This window comes from Euprymna scolopes, chromosome 3 (genome assembly GCF_053919585.1).
Source record: "Euprymna scolopes isolate OS-2025 chromosome 3, ASM5391958v1, whole genome shotgun sequence".
Taxonomy (NCBI): domain Eukaryota; kingdom Metazoa; phylum Mollusca; class Cephalopoda; order Sepiida; family Sepiolidae; genus Euprymna; species Euprymna scolopes.
Genome location: NC_136484.1, coordinates 110,718,326 through 110,729,212, shown reverse-complemented (window position 1 = coordinate 110,729,212; position 10,887 = coordinate 110,718,326). Strand labels below are relative to the sequence as shown.

At 32.5% G+C, this 10,887-nt stretch overlaps 1 pseudogene; it reads left to right on the top strand.

Moving 5' to 3' along the window:
- The first annotated feature begins 7,982 nt into the window (after positions 1-7,982).
- Positions 7,983-8,109, top strand: LOC145265521 (U2 spliceosomal RNA; annotated as a pseudogene).
- The last annotated feature ends 2,778 nt before the right edge of the window (positions 8,110-10,887 follow it).

The window sequence follows — 10,887 nt, the reverse complement described above, 5'->3', positions numbered from 1 at the left end:
AGTTGTGCCCCCTCGACGTACATACTTCGGATTAACCCAACCAACCACTCCCCTGTACTGCTGAAGTCTCTAAATAACGGAAAGATTTCTATTCTAATAGTTACTTACCTCGAACTGATGAACTTTGTCCTTCCCTGTTTTCTGCTACTCTGACTTTACTGCAGAAGTTTAAATATATTGTGAACAGACATCTCACTGCTCAACTCTTCTCAATACGAAATAATAGTCCCGTACGTCCAAGTGACAATATGCCTTGTGTGGTGTTAAAATGAGGGGAAAATTATAAACTTAGGAATAAAATGATACAAATAAAGTAAAAAATCATCTAAGCTCATTCTATATTTTCCAATATATAGTATTTGTGAATTCATTTTACCCTCCTATTGTCTCATATATATATATATATATATATATATATATATATATATATATATATATATATATATATATATATATATAATTCGATATAGCAACAAAAACTCCTGAAGACAATCGAGAACATCAGAGCATTCGAAATGGATGAATTAAACACCAGAGATCCGAAAAATAGCTCACAGAATCGAGATAATAATCAAGAACATAAGGAAAAAACATTCGACGATTATATATACACTTGTGCCCGATATTATTCATACCCCTCGGATCTTTGAGATTTCTATAAGATTATTGCTCAAACCAGAAGGTAGACAATATTAAAGGGATTTCAAACAATAAATCAAGCATAAGCATTTAATTTAAACTCAACAAATAAATAAATTATGCAAGTTTGAAACATTATACAAAGAAAAACAATAATGGCACTAGTTCAAAATTATTCATACCTCTCTTACTAATAGTCAATAGTATGCCCTTTATTCTTAATAACTGCCTGTAACCGTTTTGGATATTTATCAACAAGGTTTTTACAAGCATCAACACTGATTTTTGACCATTCTTCATTGCAGTAGTTCTCCAAATCCCTCAAATTTCTAGGTTTCCGCTTTTTAACCTAAGTTTTCAATATGTGCCAGAGGTTTTCGATAGGGTTCAGGTCGGGACTCTGGCTAGGCCATTCCAAAACATTAATTTGATTATCCTCAAACCATTTCTTGACTATTTTGGCAGTATGTTTTGGATCATTATCCTGTTGAAGGACCCAGTTTGGTCCTAAATGGAGCTTCTCCGCATCCTGTCTAATGTTTTTTCTGGAGTATCTCCAAATATTGCTCCTTCTTCATGGTTCCATCTATCTTGACCAAACTACCTGGACCACTAGCCGAAAAGGAGCCCCAAAACATTAGGCTACCACCACCATGTTTCACCGTGGGTATGGTGTTCTTTGGGTTGTAAGCTTCTCCTTTCTTCCTCCAAACGTAAGAAGCATCCATATGGCCAAACAATTCAATTTTTGTTTCGTGAGTCCACAAAATACTTGAGAAAACGGACTCTGGAGAATTCACATGGTTCCTAGTAAACTTTAGACGTGCTGCAAGGTGTTTTCCGGTGTGCAATGGAGTCCTTCTTGGTCTTCTTCCTTTCAGACCATTTTCATGCAGAGTCCTTTGCAATGTTTGCCTTGATATTTTTATGCCAGAAGACTCCAGATTTTCTAAAATGTCCTTAGTAGTGGTGGTTGGATTTGCATTAACACTTCTTACAATATTCCTGGTGGCTCTAGCAGACAGTTTCCTTTTCCTTCCTCTACCAATCAAGTTGTTTGTTGTGTGGTGGCTCTGGAATTTTTTGATGATGCTCTGTACTGTTGCTGTAGGGACCTCAAATTTCTTGGAAATTGACTTTTAACCTAAACCATCCTTATGTGAATTCGCAATTTTAGTCCTAAGATCATTACTAAGCTCTTTTTTCTTCCCCATTCTAATAATTTTTATTCTTTTATTGGTTTTCAGTTGATATCATTTTAATTTCTGATAAAATGCAAAAAAAACGAAATGAAATTAATCAAAGGTTGTATAAAAGCATTCAAAATAAGAATCAAACAGGAAACAAACAGTCAGAAACTCGATTAATACTGAAAAAATAAGGGGGTATGATTAATTTTGAACATTGCAGATTTTATAAATAGCTGTATATTTTTTTTATTACAAGTATCCCGAGATTTTAAGATGACGAAAATGATCAGAAGAGGTTTATTAAGAATATGTATCAATATGGACGTAAACAATAAATTCTAACAAAGTTACACCTAATAAACTCAATTTTCAAGGGGGGGTATGAATAATATCGGGCACAACTGTATATATATATATATATATATATATATATATATATATATATATATATATATATATATACTAGCAGCTTTGCTCGGGCCCTATGTACTTTTCATAACTTTATGTGATTAAAATATATATTAAAAAGTATGACTCATGTCCAGGTAGCCTATATCTAAAATTTCAAGTGTTTAGATCCAAAATTGGTTGAATAGTTTGCTAGACACCGCAAATGTCAACTCTTTTGAACTTTGACTCCTTAGCAGCCAAATTTTCGGCCAAAACCCGATTAAAAATCTTGCCTTGTGTCTAAATACAGTTTATGTAAAATTTCAAATGTTCAGACCAAAAATTGGCTGAGTAATTTTGTAGAGACCGCAGAGGTAAAATTTTTGTTGATTTTCACCCCAATTTTGACCCCTTAACATTTATTATTTTGGGGCTCAAATCAAATTAAAAATGTTCGAATTATGCCCAAGTAACCTACATCTAAAATTTCAAGTGTTTATACGCAAAATTGGTGGAGGAGTTTAGTAGAGTTTTCAAAGGTCAAATCGTTGAACATTGTCCCCTTCTGGCCGAAAACTGATTAAAAAGAGTTTCCCAAATTTCAATAACCCTTATGTCAAATCTCGAGTCTGTACACCTAAAATTGACATAGTAGTTTGGTAGGGAAATTTCACACAGAGACACACACACAAACAGACTATTTCACTTATATATATATATATATATATATATATATATATATATATATATTACTAAGTTGTATCTACTGATTAAGACCCGATGGTTACTCGAGGATAAAGGTTAATAAATGTACGGTGGTCACTTGGACAACATCGTAGTAATCGTTAGTTGTGGAAATTGGATATAATTTGATTATTAAAGGGGACGGCTCAATAATAAATTGTTTACCTTGTACTCGAAGATGCCCATGTTGTAGTAAGCCGAAAAGTAGACCAGCGAAACAGAATTCCACAGGCGAAAAGTTTTAGAAAAGAAGCTTTGTTCATGAAATCTGCGTTTAGATTAAGGAACAGATAGAGATTGGGGGATAGTGATTTTAGCTTGCCGAATTTTTTTGTGTAAGTTTTCTAGAGGGGGGGACCATAGATTGGAGCTCAGACGAACATTTGCTATAAGAATAACGATAGAGCAGAAATAAGTTAACAACGACTCTTCTGTATGAAAAACGTTGCAGAGAAGAGAAAAGGGCATCATCTACTTATCGAAGTAGGTTTTGAACTATGTTAAGGCAGTATAGGGTTTCCGAGCAGCTCCTGTCAAGATATGGCAACAGTACTCCATCCTAGGACGTACTTGACTCTTATACAGGTAGAGGAGTGCATCGGCAGTGAGATATGCACTGGAACGGTAGAATGTTCCAATCATTATTTCTGACGACCTTGACAACGGATTTGATGGATATGTTTCATTTTAGATCAGGAGTGAAGTTCAGTCCCAGATGTTCGTCAAAACATTTTCTTTCCCAAGACGGTAGCTATCCATTTCAACTGGGGTCAAATGGGGTTCAGTGTTGATGGTGGAAAGAGAGAAACTTGGTTTTAGAAGCATTAAAATTAACTAGCCACCTTTTTCCCCACTGCTTCACGTGTTCCAGGCCAAAAAGAGAGACACAGAGAGATATTTTGCATTGCTAGCCTTTGAAGTGAAATATAAATATAAATATCTACGAATGATCTAAGAATTTGATTTGAGAGATCGTTGACCATCTGGAAAAGAGTTGGTCCTAGGATGTAACCTGAGAAAGGCCAGCATTGATACTATGAGCTTCTGACCTCTGCTCATCGATGACTACTTTTATAAACCTATCAGAGGGAAAGGATTTAATAATTGAGAGAACATTTCCAACTATTCCGTATCTGGAAATCTTGTGAAGTAGACATTTATGACATATCCTATCACAAGCCTTTGATATGTCAAAAGCAATGCTCTAGAAACACAATCTCCATCAAGAGATTTATTTATCCTGTGAGATAGTTCGTACAACTGATATAGATATATCAGACCGGAAACCATATTGTATGTCACTAAGTAGGTTATGTTTTACTTAGGCGGTTAACCACTTTTCAATTTATCACAGATTCCATCAACTTACTCATGACGTATCGGAGACTGGTTGGTTTGTACTGAAGGACAGAAGACCGGACTCCGGAATTTTAAATACAGGGCAGACTGATGAAGTTTTCCAATGTGTTAGGAGGCATTTCTCCTTAATGCAACGTTTAAACAGCTTTATAAGTACGAGAGCTAGTTACGGCTGAAACTTTTAGAGAAATATATATATATATATATATATATATATATATATATATATATATATATATATATATATATATATATACGAGCAAACAGTTAATAACACATGTTAAAAAACACTTTGAAATGAGTTAAAAACATATTTAATCTGAAAAGGAAACGCTAGATAAGTGGATAGTCCTTAATCCGCAGAGTTTCGAAGAAATACTTTCTTTCTCATCAGAGGGTAGGAATTAGCAAAATGCGGGATCGGATTTTGCATGCAAAAGTATTTGATGAAACAACAAGTAAGTCAAAAATCTTACTTGAAAACAAAAAAAAGTGAAGCAGAGGGAATATGGTAAAGGAAAAGGTGATTACACATGAATGGATAGTCTGGTGGAAGATAAATAATCTAGTAACGGTATGTGATAAATGTATATATCTTGTGACATATATATGTATATATATATATATATATATATATATATATATATATATATATATATACATATATTAATTGCCAATATAATGTTAAGACGGCTTTTTGAAGAGTTAAATTAGGATCTTAAATTTAATGCGTAATGCTAAGTTCCGTCGGAAAGTGTCGTTGGACGCTGTTTATAACAACCTTCTCGTTATGCCAGCTTTCATAGATATAATTGACCTTAAGTTTCTTCCTTTCACTGTGATTTTGCGTAGGCCACATGGTTCTAAGCATTCAAATAAAAGTCAAAATGTTGACTTGGAGCTAAAGGCATGAATCGCTTAGCCGGCACACTGATAATTGCTACAAAAGGATGACACATGCGGATAAAAACATATATCACAATATATATATATATATATATATATATATATATATATATATATATAGTGGAAATGGTAATTAATAAAAACTGAAGAAAGTGCTCAATACTGTTGTAGAGCAAATATGCGTTTTATTTTTTATTACCGTATCTTTCTGTGAAGTTACATTATTGTTTCAGCTACCCAGCCGTTTTTTGGCCGTCTGTAGCTTCCTCAGACTTTTACAGACTTTACGTTTCTGTAAAAGTCTGAGGAAGTTACAGACGGCCAAAAAGCGGCCGGGTAGCTGAAACAATAATGTAACTTAACAGAAAGATACGGTAATAAAAAATAAAACGTATATATATATATATATATATATATATATATATATATATATATATATATACACTTTTTAATTTGTTTTTATATAAGTATTAATATGTCATTACGCATTCATGAGCAGCTTTCGGTTAGCTAGATAGCTTATACGAAAGCGAAGTTTAACCTTGAATTATATATATATATATATATATGATTAGTTTTTTTTTGAAAAAGAATTCCAGCAGAGTGCTCAATTAAAAGGAAAATCCAAATTTTAAGAGCGTATTTATATTTTGTGTACAGAAAGTTGTTAGTTGAGACAGATCATTGGTACCGTCGGTTTCAAGCCCGATAATAAGGCCCGTTTAAGGTATCCTTATCAAGCTCTCGTCAGACAAAAGATATATATTCCAAATTCCAAGATGTTCACCTTACCGTTCATTTCCTTCAGCATGTTAAAATATTCAATTCTTGACAGCACCTTTTTCGTAACGCAGAAACAGTGATATAATTATTTTCCCGCCCTGACTCAGCAGAAGAATAGGAACTCATTAACTTTAAAAGAAACTAAAAAGACTATGGGCATGGTTATATAAATCCGAAAAAAAAATCGGAAAAGTAGTTGCAGTTGTGTTTTATGTTATTTACACCATCTTTGAATTTAATTTCTATATTTTTAATTACTGATATGAATAGCTTTTCGTCACAAAACAGTAAATATGCGATGCAATTTATTCTCTATGCTTCCATTTCAACATTACATGGTAATGCATTTTTCTTTTTAATGATCATTCTGGTTTTTCTGATGAGTCTACTTAAGTAAAAATTCTGCAAAGGTGAAGATACATATAGTAACTGTCCCACGTAAATGAAAGAGATCTGTAAAAATATACTGAAATCGGTTATTTTGAAAAAAAAATAGTAAAATAAAGAAAACCTTAGATTTTAGAATATAGCAAAAGTTTTCTTCATTTATACATGGATTGCTGTCATATTCCATAAGCATAGATCTTCTAAACAAAAACAAATTGGTATACACAAAGAATGAAATATTTATCAAACCTATATATATATATATATATATATATATACTAACTAGCTCTACCTAAGTATTGAGCACTTTTGAAGTAAATATAAGTTTACGCATAAATCTATACTTTCGTATATTAATTTTATGTGAGTAAATTAAGTAGTTATATATATATATATATATATATATATATATATATATATATATATATATATATATATATATATATATATACTACCATTTCAGCCCGGCGTTGCCCGGGTGTTTGGAGGTGTATGCTGAGCAAAAAAAAAAAAAAAAGAACGCGGTCAATTTTTTTTTAACTTTGACCCCTATTATGATCCCTTAACATTTATTGTTTGGGGCTCACACCAAGTTATTAAGTTAGATCCATGTCCGTCAAGTGTTTAGACCCAAAATTATCGGAGGAGTTTGGTAAAGTTCTTAAAGGTCAAATCGTTGAACTTTTACCCCCGTAACAGCCAAATTTCTGGCCGAAAACGGATTACAAAGATTTTCCCAAATCTCAGTAACCTGTATATCAAATTTCGAGTCTGTAGACTAAACATTGACAGAGTTATTGCGTCGAGAAATGTGCACACACAGACACACACACAGACACGTTAACTTTTATATATATACTAGCATGGGTGCCCGTCGTTGCCCTTGTATTTGCAGGTGTATGCTGAGCAAAAACAAAAAAAAAGGTTACTGTTTTTTAAATTGGACCCCTATTATGACCCCTTAAAATTTACTTTTTTCGTTTTGGGCTCAAATTAAGTTATTAAGTAAGATCCATGTCCAAAGAACCTATATCTAAAATTTCAAGATTTCAAGTGTTTAGCCCTCAAACTGTCGGAGAAGTTTGGTAGACTTCTCAAAGGTCAAATCGTTGACCTTTGACCCCTTAACAGCCAAATTTCTGGCCGAAAATCGATCCTAAAATTTTCCCAAGATTTCCCTGTATATCAAATTTCGAGTCTGTAGACTAAAAATTAACAGTGTTATTGCGAAGGAAAATTTACACAGACACAGAGACACACATACACGTTCACTTTATATATATATATATATATATATATATATATATATATATATATATATATATATATATAGAGAGAGAGAGAGAGAGAGAGAGAGAGGACTTACTACTAAGTTAATTATTATTAGTAAAACAAGGTGAGAGAACTTGGCACATTATTATTAGTAGTATTATTATCATTATATTATTACGCTTATCGCTCCGTCCGTTATCATGATGTGCATCCCTCAGAAAGGAAAGTGGAATATTCCAAATAGAACTTGTCACCCATGAAATATAAAACAAAAATTGATGTCGCTGTTGAGGCAAATCTAATAAAAACGATTTGTCTTTCTTGGCCCTTTTGCTAAGATCAAAGTGTAGTATCTGTTCTTCAGGTGCTACATTTTAATTTCTTCTCACTCAGTGGAACGACTAAGACAATTTTTAAGACAATTTTTTCTCTACATTAAAAAACGACCCTGGTGTCTAAATCTGTCCCGTGTGAATAGGTACTATGTTTAATGTAACAAAGTTTTAATATTAAAAAAGTAACTGGAAAAAGTTATTTCTGATTTAATTACAAAATGCCCTGGAAATGTCACTTCTGATTAATTATAAAATGCCCTGGAAAATGTCCGTTCTGATTTTTTTTTTACTTGCCTCCCCACAAGAGCGGAATTGGACATGAGGTCGGTTAAAAATTTAGGGGGAAACCAGCTCCCCAAAAGGGGCACTCTGGTCAATAACAAAAATAAAAATTGTATCAGTAATGGAGGATTTCTCCTCGATTAACAAAGACCAAAAAAGGAGGGATTTAAGTCATTGGAATGCTGAAACTGATACTACACTCAGAAATTCGTGTTGAAGCAAATGTTACCTAAACCCTAACCGTGTTAATGTTTTTATGTATTACTTTCGAAAAGGTGCTGAAACAGTTTTTGATTTAAATATTACTTTATTTCAAGTATATTTTAAGCAGTGAGTTACTGGATATGAAGTCAGTCCCGGAAATTACTCAAACTGTTTACGATTTAAACATTACTTTATTTCATGTATATTTTTAACAGTGGGGTGGGGGATATTAAATCAGTCCCGAAAATGGGTGAAACCGTTTACGCATTACACATTACTTTATTTAATGTATATTTTAAACATTAGGGTGGGAAATATAAAGTTGGTTCCGGAAATTGCTGCAACCATTTACGTTTTGGACATTACTTTATTTAATGTATATTTTTAACAGTAGGATGAGAGATAAGAAATCGTTCCCGGAAATGGCTGAAAAAGTTTACGATTTATACATTACTTTATTTCATGTATATTTTCAACAGTAGTGTGGGGATTATAAGTCAGTCCAGAAATGGCTGAAACAGTTTACTATTTAGATATACATACATATTTTTTAACAGTGGGTTTGGGATATAAAATCGGTCCTGGAAATGGCTGAAACAGTTTACTATTTAGACATTACATTATTTCATGTTAATTTTTGCAGTGGGTTGGAGATATTAAAGTCAGTCCCGGAAATGGCTGAAACTTGAATAATATGATTGTGCCTTCATTACATTATTTAATGTATATTTTCAACAGTAGGGTGGCGGACATGAAGTAAGTCCCAGGATTGAATGAGATATGCAAATATATACTATCAGAACGCGTCCCCCAGTATTGAATGACATAGGTGGAAAACATATAGTAGCAAAATACCCAGCGTCGCCCGGGATCAAATGAGATAGGTGAACGATATATATTAGCAGAATATGCGGCGTCACCCGGGATTGGGTAAGCTAGGTGAAACATATATACTATGAGAATCCCCAGAATTGATTGATTTGTTTGTAATGAAATAATTAGCCAAGGCAATATATCAAAGTTATTATTTAAGTAAGAGGGAGCGACATAGTGGGTTAAAGTTATGAAAATTATTGTCGAAATTAGTAACATATCCAAGAATTATGAAAAATGATGAAATGTGAGTTACTTGATTGGTGTGTTTGTAATATAATAAGCTCAGACAATATATCAAATCTATATAATACTAAAAGTCTATGGATCTTGTATGTTTGCAATCAGATTTCCGGTTTTCAACATCCGGTTGCGCATGCGTAAATAGCAACGTCTTCAATCCGTTATTCCAATTCCGGAATTTTTATATCGCTTTTAATACAAACAATTTCATTTAATTTGATCAAATAGTTATTTATATATACAAATAATACATAGATTCATAGATAATTATAATATATATTATAAAATCTATTTATCTATGAATCTATTAATAATATGAAATATTACCCTATACAATTTACGGAAAGAAAACACCTCTCACTTTCCCTCTAATAGATTTCAACACTCCTACTCCCTCTGTTTTCGTTACGTACGCGAGAAATAGTTACGTGCATGTGTGAAAGAGAGAAAAAGAAACTGGATAGAGTTATCCCCCTTAACTAATGCAGACCTTTTTACTAGACGGCGTTATTACAAAAAAATTTCTTTTTCTTCTTCCCATGTTTTTTAAAGTCGTCTGCTTACATTTCCAAACGGAAAGCTGAATCGGTAAATGCACACATTTCTATTACATTAAATAGTGTTTCCCTTTACACAATGGGTACTGAATGTTTGCTTAAATTAAATGAAAAAAAGTTACATTTTATTTTCATTTTCTATTTAAAAAGCCATTATTAACATGTGGAGAGTGTTTTTTTTATTATTCTGTACTTTCAACTAACAATTTCATTTAAAAGATGATATATCAAAATTTGAATTTAACTATAATAAGGATTATGATACCTGTTCAGTGCATAAGTATGACCAACCACTTATAATTCAGTAACTGTAATTTAAAACAAAAATAACAATTATAATAAACAGAACGACTCATAGAAATCTATCTATATTCTTTTTTCATTTTAATATACTTTCATAGAAATGCTTCTGTTATGTAAAAAAAAACTATTTTCTTTATGCCACAAGTGTCACGCTCATACATGAATTCCATAGCTAATATAACGTACTGACCCAACGGGTCACGGGTGGTCTAGTATATTATATAAGTAGGAGGGAGAGGCATAATGTGGGGTTTTAATTATAACAATTATTGTCGAAATTAGTAACACATCCAGGATTATGAACGAAGATTTAATGTGAGTTAATCGAGTGTGTGTTTATAATAAAATAATCAGCCCAAGAAATATATCAAAGTAATTATGTTAGTAAGAGAGGGCGGTAAGGATGGTTTAAATTATGAA